This window comes from Triticum urartu, unplaced genomic scaffold (genome assembly GCF_056163025.1).
Source record: "Triticum urartu cultivar PI428250 unplaced genomic scaffold, HENAU_Tu73 scaffold2, whole genome shotgun sequence".
NCBI lineage: Eukaryota > Viridiplantae > Streptophyta > Magnoliopsida > Poales > Poaceae > Triticum > Triticum urartu.
Genome location: NW_028260368.1, coordinates 14,738,823 through 14,757,907, shown reverse-complemented (window position 1 = coordinate 14,757,907; position 19,085 = coordinate 14,738,823). Strand labels below are relative to the sequence as shown.

Below are 19,085 nucleotides of genomic sequence, written 5' to 3'. Positions count from 1 at the left end.
AAGAAATTGATTCTTAATCGTAAAATGCTTGCACAAGTAGCTGTATCAAATCCAAATAATCTTTACACGATTTCCAATAAAATAAAGATCATCAATTAAAGGTATAAATAAAGTAATATACTGGAATAATAAAAGATGAATTCCCGGAGAGGGAACTCCGGGAAGATACAATAAATTAAGATTAAGTGGTAGGAATCAACGAGCTGGATTACTTTCTTTATAATATATATAGGTCTGGCCCTTTCGAATTCGAATAAAACATCAACAATCGGAACTTAAGTTCCGGTTGTTGTTTCTTAAATTTTGGTTGTTGTTTCTTAAGTTTCGATTGGAATTGTACTTTTGCGTTAATTGAGGAATATGTCTATTTTTTCTGGGTCTAGAACCTGTAATTATTGAAATTGACTGGGCTTGAAATTGCTTTTCGTTCTCATAGTTACGAAACGGTAAGAAAGATAAAATACGAGCCTGTTTTATAGCAAGAGTAATTAATCGTTGTTGTTTCAAGGTTAATCTATTTATTCGTCTCGATAATATTTTTCCTTGTTCACTAATAAATCTATTAATTAAACTCATGTTTCTATAATCAATTCGATCTCCCGGGCCAATCCGGGGACGCCTACGAAAAGGTTGTTTAGATTTACGAAAAGGTTGCTTGAATTTACGAAAAGTTTGCTTGGATTTACGAAAGGGTTGCTTGGATTTATTAAAAGTTTGCTTGGATTTACTAAAGGGTTGCTTAGATTTAAGAAAAGGTTGTTTAGATGTATACATGATTTATTCCTTATTTAAAATTTGAAAATTTGAAAATTCACTTCTTTATTTTATTAATTTAGGATCCAGAAGAAGTAGTTTTTCTTTGATCCATATCTTATTTGATTCATATTATAGTATATGAATACCCTCTATACATATGAAATAATATCTACCGGAAATCAGATGAGTTGATTTGTATTTTGTATTCTATACTATGTTTTCTTTATATATTAAATATGAAGTTCTTACTCTTTCTGTTGTTTGGAAAGATCAAACACACGATGTTCCTATTTCTTTATTTCGTGATGAGTCGTATGCTTGCGACAATAACGACAAAATTTTTTGAATTCTAATTGTCCGGGTGTATTGTGGCGATTCTTTTGAGTACTATATCTAGAAATCCCCGTCGATTCCTCATTGGCACCTTTTCGAACACAACTGATGCATTCCAAAATAACTCTGATTCTAACATCTTTTCCCTTGGCCATGAACCTCCTTTTCTTTTTGGATTGACTTAACTTAATTCTTCTACTTATTCTTTTATTCTTCTATTTTGAATCCGAAGAAGAAGAATAAAATTCATTAGAATAATTTTTTTTTATTCTTTAATTAAGTAATAAAAAATAGAGAAATAATTAAAGAATACAATCCTTGTCGAATTAGCAAAGATTTTGGTTCGAAATCCTTTCATTTAATTAGCCAGCCCCGCCTTTTCTATGCTCTGATTTCTGAGGCCTTATTTAGCTTGGGTACCCCTTTAAATTGAATTTCTATTTTCAAAAATGGGGTTTACCAAATTTTTAATGACTCTGAGGTTCAACCCAATCCATCTTTTCTTTCTTTTTCCTTCCGATACTAAAAAAAGATTGAAAAGGATCAAATTTTGTCATATCACGAAGAAATCTATCCCTCCCATAGCAATAACTAGAATTAAAAAAAAGGGAATGACAAAGCATCTGGGAATAAACGATTAATTTCTATCAATAAACCTGCTAAAGCACCAAACCATAGAGTACTTAGCACGGGTGCTACAGAGAGATATGTTTTTATATCCCGCATTGAAAATCCTCCTTCCTTGTTGGAATACATATATGATCATAAACTCTTGCCCAAGATTGTTATGCTATATATAAAATGAACCATATCGACGAAATTTTCCTATCCCTAAAAAAGAAAAAGATGACCCCTTCTTCCTATATATTACCAAGGAAAAGTAATCCTTCTTTTATAGGCGAAATTATATTGGATTTTATATGTATATAATTCCTTAATTATATGAGACCAAAAAGAAGAAATGACACGAGGGTTCTATATATAGATAGAGAAAGAAAGAAGAAGAAAATTATGATGTGGAAAAGAAGACAGGAATTGTGTACAATGGCATTGTACAACAATTTAATTTGGAAAAGGGATGTAGCCGCAGCTTGGTAGCGCGTTTGTTTTGGGTACAAAATGTCACAGGTTCAAATCCTGTCATCCCTACCTATTACTTCTTTCTTCTTTATAGGCAGTAGCGACGAGATCAATTAAAGTAAAGTGGGTATAACTTGAATTTGTGGAGACTATACGTACGTGAGATACATTAGGAATAGAAAAAGATTTTCTTTTTGAATGAATGAAAGCGCTCTTAGTTCAGTTCGGTAGAACGCGGGTCTCCAAAACCCGATGTCGTAGGTTCAAATCCTACAGAGCGTGATTCCATCTATTTTATGTCGAAGCAGAGTAAAATAACTTAACAAAATTGAATTGTAACTCCAATTTCAATTTGACCTCCTCTCTGGTCTGGAGGAGGTCAATCAAAAAAAAAAAATGACTCAATCAAAGATCCAACTGATCCCCACGCCTGTATTGCAAATACGCAGTCACGAATAATCCCGCTAAAGTAATAGGAATTAGGCCTAAGACGATTCCAAATAGAAAAACTTCAATCATTTCGATTTGTTCGAGGGGATAAAAAAAGAGGTACGATCTATCCCTAAATAGTACTCTAAATTATCCACGAATCTCAATGACCAAGAAAAGAATTCCTAATTAGTCTGGAAAAGAGTCGTAGAATGCCAGGAATCCCAAAGAAAGATTTTTCTTTTCTGAATTATAATTATTCAGTCAATTCAAATAAGGCGTATCTTGTTCAAGCCAATAAATAGAGCTGGGGTTATAGTTAAAGCAGCCAGTAGAAAACCAAAATAACTAGTTAAAGTAAGCATGAAAGAGTTAAATTCCATTTATTTTTTTTTACTACACTACATATGTTGGTAAAGCATTTACCTAAGTTATGGAAAATTCATAATTCATCAGTTATTTTAGATAATACTAAAAAACAAGATAGAGTAAGATACAGAAGTGTAAAAGAAAGTGGATTCATCAGATGATACATGAGTCCCTAATTCCGAATCAAGAGATTTGTTGTGGAATTTGTCAATTGAGTAAAGTAATAATATTAAGAACTAGATCATCTAACCCCATTGAATGAAAAAAAGAAATTCAATTTTCAGGGAAATTTTTGAATAAGAGATAAATAAACAATTGAATTTGAAAAAAAAAACTTCTTTCTATTTTGGATAATTTCTTTTTCAATAGGACCCTCTTTTTGGAGTGAACGATCGAATATTCCCCTATTCCTTCTTATTTTAACTGATTGTATTCCATATGGAATAAGAGGAGAACAAAAGCATTCCACGACCTGCCAAGGGGCTGTTAAAAAAAAAAAAAAAAGAAAGCTCTTCCTTGAATTTACTTTATTTTTATTCCTTTTTCGAACTCCAACCAAAGTAGATTCGAAGACGAGTCACTTCAATTATCCTTTTAAGTTCTATTCTATCTTCTGTCTTTCCCTATTTCATCTCGTAAAGTTCCGCGCTCGCAGTTTGGTCAAGAAAGTTAGACCTAATCCAACAAACAATACAAGGATGAATTACGAATTATGAAAGGATAGATTTCACATATACTTGTCCTTGTATTGTGTCAGTATGAGAATATCCTTCCTAAATTATTTATCCAAACCTATTGATCATTAACTTAGATTTTCCCAAGATTTTGGCTGCTATTCCGAATTACTCTATTATTCCGAAGCCAATGAAAAGTAAGTAGAACCTACAAAAATGGGGTTTTCTATTGATGCCTTGAATAACATATAGCTTACCTATAGACAAAAAAAAAATAAAAAAGTAATTATGTTTCGGAACCAGGCAAAACCAGATTGCTGTGCCATAGGAAGGATAGCTATACTAATTCGGTATACTCAAAATACACCTTTGGTACAAAATTGACAATCTCACAAGGATGAAATATCAGTAATTTTCTATTTACTGGTCGATCCCATCTTTTACGGAATCAATTCCTTTTTTGAATGTACAAAAATTTTGGGAGTTCAGCATGTCTGGAAGCACGGGAGAACGTTCTTTTGCTGATATTATTACCAGTATTCGATACTGGGTTATTCATAGCATTACTATACCTTCCCTATTCATTGCGGGTTGGTTATTTGTCAGTACGGGTTTAGCTTATGACGTGTTTGGAAGTCCTAGGCCAAACGAGTATTTCACGGAAAGCCGACAAGGAATTCCGTTAATAACCGACCGTTTTGATTCTTTAGAACAACTCGATGAATTTAGTAGATCCTTTTAGGAGGCCCTCAATGACCATAGATCGAACCTATCCTATTTTTACAGTGCGATGGCTGGCTATTCACGGACTAGCTGTACCTACTGTTTTTTTCTTGGGATCAATATCAGCAATGCAGTTCATCCAACGATAAAACAAATTCCAACTATAGAACTATGACACAATCAAACCCGAATGAACAAAATGTTGAATTGAATCGTACCAGTCTATACTGGGGTTTATTACTCATTTTTGTACTTGCTGTTTTATTTTCCAATTACTTCTTCAATTGAGAGAAAGAAAGAGACTAATAAGAATTCTCTTATCCCATTTGGAAGGATACCATCCTTATAACTACCCATGACTGTTTTTGTCTCTAGCATGACCAATTGATAAAATGTGGAGGAAAGTAGGGGAAATGGCCGATACTACTGGAAGAATTCCTCTTTGGCTGATAGGTACTGTAGCTGGTATTGCTGTGATTGGTTTAGTAGGTGTTTTCTTTTATGGTTCATATTCTGGATTGGGTTCATCTCTATAGTAATCGGAGGGACCAGATTGTAAACATGAAAAAGTAGGAGCTTAGCGGGTCCTTACCCCCCTTTATCTGATTAGAGCGGAAAGGACCCGCGGAATTTTTATTTTACTCTTATAACGCGAATTGAATCTATTCGATTCACTCTTATGAAGCAACAAGAAAAAGAGATCACTCGAGGATCCAATATCTTATTCCACGAAGGAAGTATCCTGAAAATCCTTGATTTAGTTTCGAGTAATAAACTAATAAAACCTTAATCAAAACTATTCAACTAGCCTAAAAATAAAAAAACCTTCAATGGAAGAGTTTACTTTTTTTTTGCAAAATTTCTGTAAATTTGAAGTTGAACTTAATTAAACAAGCCAAGCAATTTGCTCACAATCACAAGAAATTTTTCCCCCGCCATATTTTCTTCCCCTCTGTTTGTCCACTACCTCGGCTAAACCTAAGCAAAAGAAAAAGAGGTCCAAGAGACAGACCCGAATAAAGAAGAAATAGTAATCTTTGACGAATTAGGAAGAAAAAGGATTCTTATTTTGATACAAGAAGAATCGGCACAAGAAAAAGGCTTTTTCTTGTGCCGAATAGACGATTAAGAAGACCTGCAATCCCTCCGAAAAAGAAGAAATTTTAATTTGATTGTTCTCGCCTTTGCCTTGGATTCTCTTCTTTTGCATGGGATATAAATAAGGAATTCCAGACATCTCATAAACAAAAAGCAGTCTAAACAAAAAAAGGATTTCCAAAATAGATCATAGATAATTCTAGCAATTGCCAATAAATCGAGGCTTTTTACCAACTTGATGGTAAGAAATCCCGGGACCTAGAAATTCATTTCGTACAATTGAACCTTTTCAAACTGTTTCTTTTTGAGAACCAAAAAAACTTGTGCCAAAATAACGGATGCGAAGAAGAACAAAAGGCCTTGGACACGTAATGGATCCTGAAGCACGATTTCTGCGTCCCCCTGACCAAAACCTCCCACATTAGGATTGCTTGTTAATGGTTGATCAAGCTTGATGGATTCCCCCTCTGAAACAAGAAGTTCTGGTCCGGGAGGTATAATATCAATCACTTGGCGTCCATCTGATGCATCAACTATGGATATTTCATACCCCCCCTTTTCTTTACGTAGTATTTTTCTTACTATACCTGTTGACGTAGCATTATAGACTGTATTGTTACTCTTGCTACCATCAGGATAGATCTGTCCTCTTCCTCGGTTTCCCCTACATATATGGGATATTTTAAGAAATGAGCATCTTTCTTCGTAGCAGGATCAGGGGAAAGAATGGGAAAGACAATTTCACTATATTTCTTACCGGGAACAGGGCCTATCACAAGAATGTTTTTTTTATCGGGACGATAACTCTGAAAAGCAAGATTTCCTATCTTTTCTTTTAACTCAGGGGAAATACGATCGGGCGGCGCTAATTCGAATCCCTCGGGCAAAATAAGAACAGCACCTACATTCAACCCTCCCTTTTTTCCATTAGCAAGAACTTGTTTCAATTGCATATCATAAGGAATTCGAAGAACTGCTTCAAATACAGTATCGGGAAGCACAGCTTGGGGAACTTCAATATCGACGGGCTTGCTAGCTAAATGGCAATTGGCACATACAATTCGTCCAGTTGCTTCTCGTGGGTTTTCATAACCCTGCTGCGCAAAAATGGGATATGCATTTGAAATAGATGTCCGAGTTATTACGTATATCATGATCGATACAGAAATCGATCGAGTTATCTGTTCCTTTACCCAAGAAAAAGTATTTCTATTTTCCATGTCCAATCGCAGATCCCAGAATTTCTACAATAAATTAGATAGGTAGCTAAGCTAATCTAGTTCCCTATACACGAATCTGTTGTCATTCTACTGCAACAGTTGTACTGCAATGATGAATACCTTAAAGTAGGTATAAATAGAAAGAATTTTGCTAAAATGGAAAAGGGCTTTCTTTCTAAAAAAAGATGCTTGCTAATTTGATTAATATTAATATCGGGAGATCAAATGAATTTATGCTTCACTAATTGAATGATAAATGACTACAAGCGAAGGAGATAGACGATTTAAACAAAAAAAGACCCAAAATTTCAAACATGTATCTAGAATTACTGGAAAACTACAAACAAAAATAGTGAAAATAAGCTCGTTAGGAGCCCATCCAAAATCGTTGTAGACCCAACGAATTACTAGTTCCCAACCACGGGTGGAGTGAAATCCAACAAAAAAATCAGTAACTAAAAGAATAAAAAAAGCTTTTATTGAGTCATTTAAATTATAGAAGAATTCCTGAACCCAAGAATTCAAAATGACAAGTTCCTCTTTACCCAGAAAAAAAGAACCACTTAGAATAGCCAAACAGATTATATTTGTCGAGAAATGCAAAATGGTATGGAGATGATCCTCATTATTTATTTTGACCCATTGTATTATTTCCTTGTGTATTCCTGTAGGAGGTTTTTGTACATGTGTCTTTAGTTTCCCTTTTATCATCTCGTCCAAGAGAGAAAGTTCTTCTAATTCTATGAATCTTTCTAGAATCCTTTTCTCTTGAATATCAGTTAAGAGAGTTTCGGATTGCCTGGTATTCCACCAATTCTTAATCCAAAGTTCCAGACATTTGTTAAATGAGGAAGAGACCCCCCAAGGCAAAAGTACGATAAATACAAGATATAGTAAAGAAGGCAATGCTTTCTTTTTTTTCATTTTTGATCTGTAAATGGAGTTGTTAATGAATATGCTTCATTCGCTGACTCTATTCCATTCCCTGACTCTATATGATGATATTTCTATTTCATGATATTTCTATTTCTTTGAAGCAAAAACTCTATAGGTTTGATACCCTGTATCTATTCTTCTTTTTTGTATATTAGTTATTAGTGGAATTTCAGTGCATTGGGTTCTTTCTTAGATCTAGATGGAATGAAATAGTGAAATAGAATAAAAAAAAAGCCCTTTCGGATGAAAAAGGAAGAATAGTATGCGATATATCTAACTTGGATAAAAAAAAATTAAAAGCAAATTTCTCTTATCCTCGTTTGTTCCTTCCTTTAGATAAATACTTAAAAATCCCCTTACAATAACAAATCCAATTTAGAAGGGACTTCCTCCCTGTGTTGAGAAAACTTTTCTTCTTCCAATTCTTCTTTTCTTCATTCAACTCAGTTCAAAAAAGATACCTCAAAATACTTCAATTGGTACGCGCAAGAAATAGGCCAATTCGGCAGCTTTTTGTTCAATTTCTCGTGGAGTAAAAAATTTATCATCAGTACGAGTCAAGGGAATGATCCCCTGGCCCCGGATTTCCATATAAAGAATACGACGAGGATAAAGACCCTCTTTAACCTGAATTCTAATTGATTGGATATCCCGCATAAGGAATCGAAGGAAGACGCGACGTTTTATTCCAGGGAATCCCCAACGAAAAATGCACACTATTCCCTCTTTTCTATCGAATCGGTCATAACCACTACCTACATTCCACAAAATAGTACACCACAAGTAGGAGCTAATGAATAGGCCTGCGATTCCGTAGAAAGACATCACGACCCCCTGCGGAAAAAAAAGAATTTCTTGAGATGGAAGTATAGATATAATATTCTTACCAAGATAACTGGAAATCCCAACCGATAAGAATCCTAGTGAACCTAGAAAAAGAATACAGGCCCAGAAAAAATTACCCCTTTTTCGAGAACCTTTTAGAAGTTCTACCCATATGTGTTCTGATCGCCAATTCATATTAGATATACTAAATCCAGCAGCGGTCGATTGAAATTGAGAGAATAAGCTAAATAATTTTGACTTTACTTTTTTTGATTCTGAAATCGCCTTCAGCAACTAGTACTCCTGTGAAATAATAGGTTAGATACATTGACTTTCTATTCAAAAAATATTCGTTGATTCAATTAAAATAAATAAAATAAAACTCGCTATACCTGGCTCTGCATATTCATGCATTTATGCTCGTAGCCTATATCCGCATCCATAACCGTTTTTCATTTGTGTGTAGAAAGTGTGTGTAGAAAAAGCCACATACCCTACCATATTATATTACTTACACTAAAAAATACTAGACAATCTTATTTTTTTGCACATAAAGAAATAAAGAAGTCATTGCAATTGCCGGAAATACTAAGCCTACTAAAGGCACGAAAATAGAAGGTAAGTTTAAATCCGTCATGGAATAGGTGTCTCAATTCAAATTTACTATTTCTATCTAGTCGAAAAATATCTTAAGATTCTTATGATATAATTAAGTATATCTATTATAAGGAATATTGACTATTGTATTGTATTTTTTATTTTTAGTTTGAAAAATATTCTGTAAAAAAAATGAAAGGATAATAAGAAAATTCCAAAAAAGGAGAACTAATTAAAAAGATTTTATTTTGATTTTCCCATCCTCATGGCCTTTCTATCTTTCTAATCTAATTTGAAATTGGATTCAAAAGAAAGCGGTTAGAATTTACTTCCTGCATACATACTTCTCTAGAAGCGCATACAATAATGCGTGGTAAAGGCGGAAAAATAGTATATTCAATCAAAATCAAAGGGCAAATTATCTTACCTACTATAGATCCCCTACTACCCTCTTAGACTTTAAAAGGCGATATACCACCCAAAGAAAGGGTATGAAAATGCCGGGTGGAGTTAGCTTTTCGACGAAGACCTGTCCCGTGCAGCGAAGCCCTGTTAGTAAGACCCCCCGCAATAATGGATTATAGAAGAATATTATTCCAAATACTCCTCTGGACGCATATAGTAGCATTGCGATTCCGAATCTTTTTTATTTATGAATATGAACAGAAAAAATTCATTGTATCGTTGGGTCGGAGCGGAGGTTTGGTCCAGAAAAATTAGAAACAAAACGTCTACTCTACCGCATTGAAGTCTATAGCGCTGTATTTCCACGAAAGTATAATTCTTACCATCAGGATACGATCCTTTCTTTTGAACTAAACGTCTCTACGATGGGTCCAGGTTCTATGTCCAATCCCAAATCAAGGATTTCTCGCTCTTGATCGGAGTCATAAACTAAAAAAAAACTACCTTTTTATCCTTTTTCTCAAGGTTATAGAAAACTTCCTTATCTAGTTCTAGCATTTTGAAAAAAAAAAAATGCTTCTTTTTTTACACACAGTTCGAGTCACTTGTTGACTCACGATTACGCCTGTTAAAAGTTTCAAACGTCCTCTTTTTTGAAATTGAAAGAGAGTCCTATAAAAAGGTCTAACTTCCAAACTATGTCTTTTTTCATTCATTCTCCTTTAGTTTTTTTCTCTATCTAGAAGTGGAATAGAATAACCCGGTTGAAGGGTAATGATCATACGTCTGTAATGCATTGTATGGCCCAGAATAGGTCCTATTCTTCTACCTTTTCCAGGTAGTCGATGGCTATTCACAGCTACCACCTTAACACCAAAGAAGAGTTCGACCCAATGCTTTATTTCTGTCTTAGTGAATCCCGATTCGACATTAAAAGTATATTGATTCTTTCCCAATAAACGAAGACTTTTTTCTGTAAATACTGCGTATTTGATTCCATTATCATTATCATATGATAATACTATATTTTATTATTTTATTATTTTATTTGTATTTCTTTATTGTATTATACCTTAATATATATATTCTAGATATATAGAATAGACGAATCTCAATTTGTCAAGTCTCATGATCATATCATGATCTATTTTTATTCGGCTCAATCTTTTTTTTCTAAAAAAGATTGAGCCGAGTTTAATTGCAATCAATTAGAAGAATAAAGAAGAATTACTGCATTTCATAACTGATTTTTTTCTCTTTTTATTTCGTTTCTTTTTTATTTATACCTTCTTTATCTTTAGTTTTATCTAGTTAATCAATAGTATCTACCGGCTCGAACTCGAATTTGATCGCCTTCCATACTTCACAAGCTGCGGCTAGTTCAGGACTCCATTTGCAAGCTGCTCGGATAATTTCATTACCTTCGCGAGCAAGATCGCGCCCTTCGTTACGAGCTTGTACACAGGCTTCTAAAGCCACTCGATTAGCTGCTGCACCAGGTGCATTTCCCCAAGGATGTCCTAAAGTTCCTCCACCAAATTGTAATACAGAATCGTCCCCAAAGATTTCGGTCAGAGCTGGCATATGCCAAACATGAATACCACCTGAAGCTACCGGTATAACACCTGGCATGGATACCCAGTCCTGAGTGAAAAGATACCGCGAGCACGATCTTTTTCAATAAAATCATCGCGCAATAAATCAACAAAACCTAAAGTCATTTCGCGTTCCCCTTCTAACTTACCTACTACTGTACCGGAGTGGATATGATCTCCCCCAGACATACGCAATGCTTTAGCTAATACACGAAATGCATACCATGATTTTCTGTCTATCAATAACTGCATGCATTGCACGGTGAATGTGAAGAAGTAGGCCATTGTCGCGGCAATAATGAGCCAAAGTAGTATTTGCGGTGAATCCCCCAGTTAAGTAGTCATGCATTACAATAGGAACCCCTAATTCTCTTGCAAATACAGCTCTCTTAATCATTTCTTCACATGTACCCGCAGTCGCATTCAAGTAATGCCCCTTGATTTCACCGGTTTCGGCCTGTGATTTATAAATAGCTTCGGCACAAAAGACAAAACGGTCTCTCCAGCGCATAAATGGTTGTGAGTTTACGTTTTCATCATCTTTGGTAAAATCAAGTCCACCACGTAGACACTCATAACACGCTCTACCATAATTTTTTGCGGATAATCCCAATTTTGGTTTAATAGTACATCCCAATAAAGGACGACCGTACTTGTTCAACTTATCTCTTTCAACTTGGATACCATGAGGGCGGGCCTTGGAAAGTTTTTGAATAAGTAGGGGGAATTCGTAGATCCTCCAAACGTAGAGCACGTAGGGCTTTGAAACCAAATACGTTACCTACAATGGAAGTAAACATGTTAGTAACGGAACCCTCTTCAAAATAGGTCTAATGGATAAGCTACATAACAGATCCATTGGTTGTCTTCCCCAGCAACAGGCTCGATGTGATAGCATCGTCCCTTTGTAACGATCAAGACTGGTAAGTCCATCAGTCCAAACAGTTGTCCATGTACCAGTAGAAGATTCGGCAGCTACTGCAGCCCCTGCTCTTCGGGCGGAACCCCAGGCTGAGGACTTACTCGGAATGCTGCCAAGATATCAGTATCCTTAGTTTCATACTCTGGGGGTGTAGTAAGTCAATTTATAATCTTTAACACCAGCTTGAAATCCAACACCTGCTTTAGTTTCTGTTTGTGGTGACATAAGTCCCTCCCTAAAACTCTTGAATTAAGAATTCTCACAATAACAGGGTCTACTCGATGTTAATTAGGCGTAAATGAAACTTTAGCAAAAATCTCGTAAAACAAAAAGGATATTCAATTAATATAATATCAACTCATTAAGAAAATTGAGGGCATGCTTAGGTAATGAATATGTTTCATTCATATATAATGCGTACACCCTGTGTATGTTCTATCCTATAGGAATTCCAATATAGAATTCGATAGGAATTGAGTTGTTGTTATGGTAAGTTAACACGGTTCGTTATTAAACCCATGGATTTGTTTACCAAATCCTAATTATTGTATACTCTTTGATAAGATATAGCGCAACCCAAATTAATTCCTAATCCTTATTTACAAGTTCTTAATAGTTCTCTTTTCTTATTTTGAATGCAAATACCCTAACTAAATACTAATAAAATTCTTTGTTGACAGCAATCTATGCTTCACAGTAGTATATATTTTGTATATCGAAGTCCTAGATAGGAAAGTAGAGTAGGCACAGATCCTCCACAAAAGGCAAAATGTATATGAAAAAAAAGATTGATTGACTTTCCAATGGACTCATTCCATGAGTAAACGATTGAATGGGATTCGCTTGGGCAACGAAATCAAGTCCTGGTCCCCTTTTCTCTCTTATTGAATTAACTAATTCATTTCCTTTTTACTTTTGGATTTTTTTTGATTTGATTTGGCATTATTCAACAATAAAAAAAAGAAAAATTTCGACAAATTCCTTTTTTTTAATTATGTGATAATTATGAGAACCAATCCTACTACTTCTCCTCCCGGGGTTTCCACAATTGAAGAAAAAAGTACAGGTCGTATCGATCAAATTATTGACCGTGCTGGATGTCACTTTTCCCCCAGGCAAGTTACCTTATATTTATAACGCTTTGGTAGTCCAGAGTAGAGACACTGCCGATAAGCAAATTAATGTGACTTGTGAGGTACAACAATTATTAGGAAATAATCGAGTTAGAGCTGTAGCTATGAGTGCTACGACGGGTTGATGAGAGGAATGGAAGTGATTGACACGGGAGCTCCTCTCAGTGGTTCCGGTCGGTGGAGCTACTCTCGGACGAATTTTCAACGTTCTTGGGGAGGCCTGTTGACAATTTGGTCCTGTAGATAGTAGTGCAACGTTCCCTATTCATAGATCTGCGCCTGCCTTTATCGAGTTAGATACGAAATTATCCATCTTTGAAACAGGTATTAAGGTCGTCGATCTTTTAGCTCCTTATCGACGTGGAGGAAAAATAGGACTATTGGGGGGGGCTGGAGTATGTAAAACAGTACTGATCATGGAATTAATCAATAACATTGCTAAAGCTCATGGGGGCGTATCCGTATTCGGTGGAGTAGGGGAACGGACTCGTGAAGGAAATGATCTTTATATGGAAATGAAGGAATCCGGAGTAATTAATGAAAAAAATATTGAGGAATCAAAGGTAGCTCTAGTCTATGGCCAAATGAATGAACCACCGGGAGCTCGTATGAGAGTTGGTTTAACTGCCCTAACTATGGCGGAATATTTCCGAGATGTTAATAAGCAAGGACGTGCTTTTATTTATCGATATATCTTTCGTTTGTTCAAGCAGGATCAGAGGTATCCGCTTTATTAGGGAGAATTGCCCTCCGCAGTGGGTTATCAACCTACTCTTAGTACAGAAATGGTTCTTTGCAAGAAAGAATTGCTTCTACTAAAAAGGGATCTATAACTTCGATTCAAGCAGTTTATGTACCTGCAGACGATTTGACCGACCCTGCCCCTGCCACAACATTTGCACATTTGGATGCTACTAACCGTACTTTCCAGAGGATTAGCTTCCAAGGGTATTTATCCAGCAGTAGATCCTTTAGATTCAACCTCGACTATGTTACAGCCTCGGATCGTTGGCAACGAACATTATGAAACTGCGCAAAGAGTTAAGGAAACTTTACAACGTTACAAAGAACTTCAGGACATTATCGCAATTCTTGGCTTGGATGAATTATCGGAAGAGATCGTTTAACTGTAGCAAGAGCAAGAAAAATTGAGCGTTTCTTATCACAACCGTTCTTTGTGGCAGAAGTTTTTACTGGTTCTCCAGGAAAGTATGTTGCTCTTGCGGAAACTATTAGGGGATTTCAACTAATCCTTTCCGGAGAATTAGACGGCTACCTGAACAGGCTTTTTATTTGGTGGGTAACATCGATGAAGCTAGCACGAAAGCTATAACCTTAGAAGAGGAGAACAATCGAAGAAATGAAATTAAATCTTTATGTACTGACTCCTAAGCGAATTATTGGGATTGTGAAGTGAAAGAAATCATTTTATCCACTAATAGTGGCCAAATTGGCGTATTACCAAACCACGCCCCCATTAACACAGCAGTAGATATGGGTCCTTTGAGAATACGCCTCCTCAACGACCAATGGTTAACAGCGATTCTGTGGAGCGGTTTGCGAGATAGTTAATAATGAGATCATCATTTTAGGAAATGATGCGGAACTGGGTAGTGATATTGATCCGGAAGAAGCTCAAAAGGCACTTGAAATAGCCGAAGCTAACTTGAGTAAAGCTGAGGGTACGAAAGATTTGGTTGAAGCGAAGCTCGCTCTCAGACGAGCTAGATACGAATCGAGGCTGTCAATGGATTCCCCCATCCAATTGAAGACAATCCCAGTGGTTTATAGTTGATACAAAGAAAAGGGAAGAGGGTAGAAAAAGTTATTAGATAGCGAAGCGAAGTAAGTCCAATGCTATCTAGTAATTTTTCTACCTACTTACCTACTATTGGATTTGAACCAATGACTCCCGCCGTATGAAAGCAATACTCTAACCACTGAGTTAAGTAGGCAATTTATCACCACAAGGAAGACCCATTACTTCGATCGATTATATATTGAATCCCTTTTCTAAGCAATACCGCTCTGTTATTGGTCTGTTATATACTAAATACTAAACTAAATACTAAACAGATACAGATCAAAGGGGTATCCTCTGGCATTAGAAAATATTCATCTTGACAAGAAATTATCTATATGTTAAGATATCTCTGATAAGGGCTATAGCTCAGTTCGGTAGAGCAACTCGTTTACACGTGCGCCAATGCTTTTCAAAGGAGCTTATTATGCAATGAACATAATCGATCTTATTGCAAAATCAATGTCTTACTTCATAGATTCGAGAGAATAGGAGAACAGTAGCCTGACAAACAGTCGGTTCAGTCCGATTCAGGTGCCAATTCAGGTGCCTAATCAAATAGAACCCTTATGGATTTGCTAGTTGATAAGGTAAATATCCAGCCCACTAAATGCTAGGCGTAATGAGGATAAGGGCCTCCAAAAAACTTCTTTTCGTTCTATGAACTTTAAGGTGTATGAAGTCTCATAGTTAACTCTTGCAGTGGAACGATAGAGACTCCATTTCACTTAGGTTGATTTAATTTAGACCGGAGGCAGACCTAAGTCAAGGTAATCCTCCTTTGAAACACTTTGGTATTGCTCCTAGATAGATCATAATACAAAAAATCAATCAGAGCACAGGGAGCCATCTCATTATCTTTCCGTAAAGAAAAACTATGGTGGACTAACTGATCTTTAAATCAGTTTATGAAAGAGCCCAATGCAAAAAAATGCATGTTGGGTCTTTGAAACAGTTCAAATCATTTCGATAATAATCCGTTTGATCTGTTTTACCGAGAAGGTCTACGGTTCGAATCCGTATAGCCCTAATATGCCCTTTTTTAGATTTTAGGATCTCTATCCTATGTTTTCTTTAGTTTAGTATAGTTTTCATTTTCTCATTAGTATTTGTTTATAGACTGGATAGGCGCCTGCGACATAGAATAGAGATAAAAGCATTACCAAAGGCTCATTCATCGAAAATCAAAATCATACAGACAGGAAAAGAAAAACGAATTTCTATCAAATCAATAGAAGAAAGGATCCTTTCCCTGATTTGAATCCCGTCCTCCTTCAAATAGGATATCTCTAGACTTCCCTATAATAACTGCAATGATTTTATCCATTTTGCGAATTCCTACTTTGTTTTAAGTATATTTATTACTTTGTTTATAGATACATTATGTAAATTGATCAACTTTAAATAGAAAAAATAAAGTAAAGAGTAAATAAGAAAACAGAATATTCTGTCTCATAGTTCTGAAATAGAGTTCTTTATTTTTATTTTATAGTATTACTTCTCATTAATTATACTGCATAGATTAGTCCTACTATCTTAATTAGGTTCTAATTTAGTAGTATTCTCATTTTTATTTAATAGTCTCTTATTATTTTATTATTAAATATTAAATAAAGGATAGAGCTATTCTTTTTTCTAGAGATTCTAGAGAAAGCGAGACAAAGTGAAACGAGAAAGTTTTCTTTATATAAGAATTAGATCTACATACACCATATCTAAATAGAATGGAAATCCAAAAGAAAGGGAGTTGGGATTCCATTGGATGAATCTTTAAAGAAGATGCAGCACAGAGGAAACAAAGGCTAAACTTAAACTAAGCGCTTTTGTTTGAACAAAAAAGATTCTTGTTTCACCGAGGAAAAGAGAGAAGTTCTGGATAAATTGACAATGCTGAATTGAATTGACTAATTTAAGTTCCGCCTATTCCACATTAATGGGAGTACATTATGTTTCTGCTTCACGAATATGATATTTTTTGGACATTTCTAATAATAGCAAGCCTTATTCCTATTTTGGCATTTTCGATTTCAGGACTTTTAGCCCCGGTTAGTGAAGGACCAGAGAAGCTTTCTAGTTATGAATCGGGTATAGAACCCATGGGAGGGGCTTGGGTACAATTCCGAATACGCTATTATATGTTTGCGCTCGTTTTTGTTGTTTTTGATGTGGAAACCGTCTTTCTATACCCTTGGGCAATGAGTTTCGACGTATTGGGTGTATCCGTTTTTATCGAAGCTTTGATTTTCGTGCTTATCTTAGTTGTTGGTTTAGTTTATGCATGGCGAAAAGGAGCCTTGGAATGGTCTTAACTGAATATTTAGACAAAAAAAAAGAAGGAAAAGATTCTATTGAGACAGTTATGAATTTGATTGAGTTTCCCTTACTTGACCAAACAAGTTCCAATTCTGTTATTTCAACTACACCAAATGATCTTTCGAATTGGTCAAGACTCTCCAGTTTATGGCCCCTTCTATACGGTACCAGTTGTTGTTTCATTGAATTTGCTTCATTAATAGGCTCACGATTCGACTTTGATCGTTATGGATTGGTACCAAGATCAAGTCCTAGGCAAGCAGACCTAATTTTAACAGCCGGTACGGTAACAATGAAAATGGCTCCCTCTTTAGTGAGATTATACGAGCAAATGCCTGAACCAAAATACGTCATTGCTATGGGAGCCTGTACTATTACAGGGGGAATGTTCAGTACGGATTCCTATAGTACTGTTCGGGGAGTTGATAAGTTAATTCCTGTGGATGTCTACTTGCCGGGCTGCCCACCTAAACCGGAGGCAGTTATAGATGCCCTAACAAAACTTCGTAAGAAGATATCGCGAGAAATAGTTGAGGATCAAACTCTATCTCAAAATAAAAATAGATGTTTTACTACCAGTCACAAGCTTTATGTTAGGCGCAGTACTCATACAGGAACTTATGAGCAAGAATTGCTCTATCAATCACCATCTACATTAGATATATCTTCTGAAACTTTTTTCAAATCCAAAAGTTCAGTACCTTCCTACAAATTAGTGAATTAGGAGAGGGGCTCTTTTGTGTAGAAAAATAAAAAGCAGGGCAATCTTTCAAACTTGCATCCGAAATGTGAAATATTTATACAAAGAGGGAGAGATGAAGACAATGCAGCAGGGTTGGTTATCTAATTGGCTAGTCAAACATGAGGTGGTTCATAGATCTTTGGGCTTTGATCACCGAGGAATAGAGACTTTACAAATAAAAGCAGGGGATTGGGATTCCATTGCTGTCATTTTATATGTATATGGTTACAATTATTTACGCTCCCAATGTGCTTATGATGTAGCACCCGGTGGATCTTTAGCTAGCGTGTATCATCTTACGAGAATACAATATGGTATAGATAATCCAGAAGAAGTCTGCATAAAAGTCTTTGCCCAAAAGGATAATCCTAGAATTCCGTCTGTCTTCTGGATTTGGAGAAGTGCCGATTTTCAAGAACGCGAATCTTATGATATGGTGGGAATCTCTTATGATAATCATCCGCGCCTTAAACGTATCCTAATGCCTGAAAGTTGGATAGGCTGGCCCTTACGTAAGGATTATATAACCCCCAATTTTTATGAAATACAAGATGCTCATTGAATGATAAGAAATTCATGCTCACTTATACAACACAACTCCAGATTTTATTCAAGTCAAGGAATATTTTTAGGTTCTTTTCCTAGATGAAACGGAATACCTATTTATAATTAATTCCTAATTATACAAAAGCATTCCAGATAGACTGAGCAAAAAAAGGGTTTCATTTGGATTCCCCTATTTTGAAAATCGCATATTAATTTCCTTCATATGAACAGAAAAATAGGATGACTCAAAGAAGTTCTCTACCAGGAACTTTGTACCGCGCACATTACTTAGCACAACTAGGAAAATAAGATAAGATAAAGATAAGCAAGACTAAAAAAATATTCGTCGGAATAGCGGAATACAAAATTAAGAAACGCAAAAAAATAAAGGGGAATCTCACCCCCTTCTTTATCATAAAGAAAAGATATATTTTAAAACTTCTTTAAAAAGAAAAAGAAGTGCCTCTATATTTATATTATAGATTTATCCACTTAGATGAATAAATATTATTAATGAATATGTATCACAATCCATCTCGAGGTATTTGGATCAATACCTATTCGGTGGATCTTTTTTTTTTTTTTCTC

The 19,085-nt window shown here is 35.5% G+C and overlaps 1 non-coding gene across 1 annotated transcript; it reads left to right on the top strand.

Moving 5' to 3' along the window:
- The first annotated feature begins 2,377 nt into the window (after positions 1-2,377).
- On the top strand, positions 2,378-2,451 carry TRNAW-CCA (transfer RNA tryptophan (anticodon CCA)). Its single transcript has one exon. It is a non-coding gene; the product is annotated as a tRNA-Trp (tRNA).
- Positions 2,452-19,085: the final 16,634 nt, after the last annotated feature.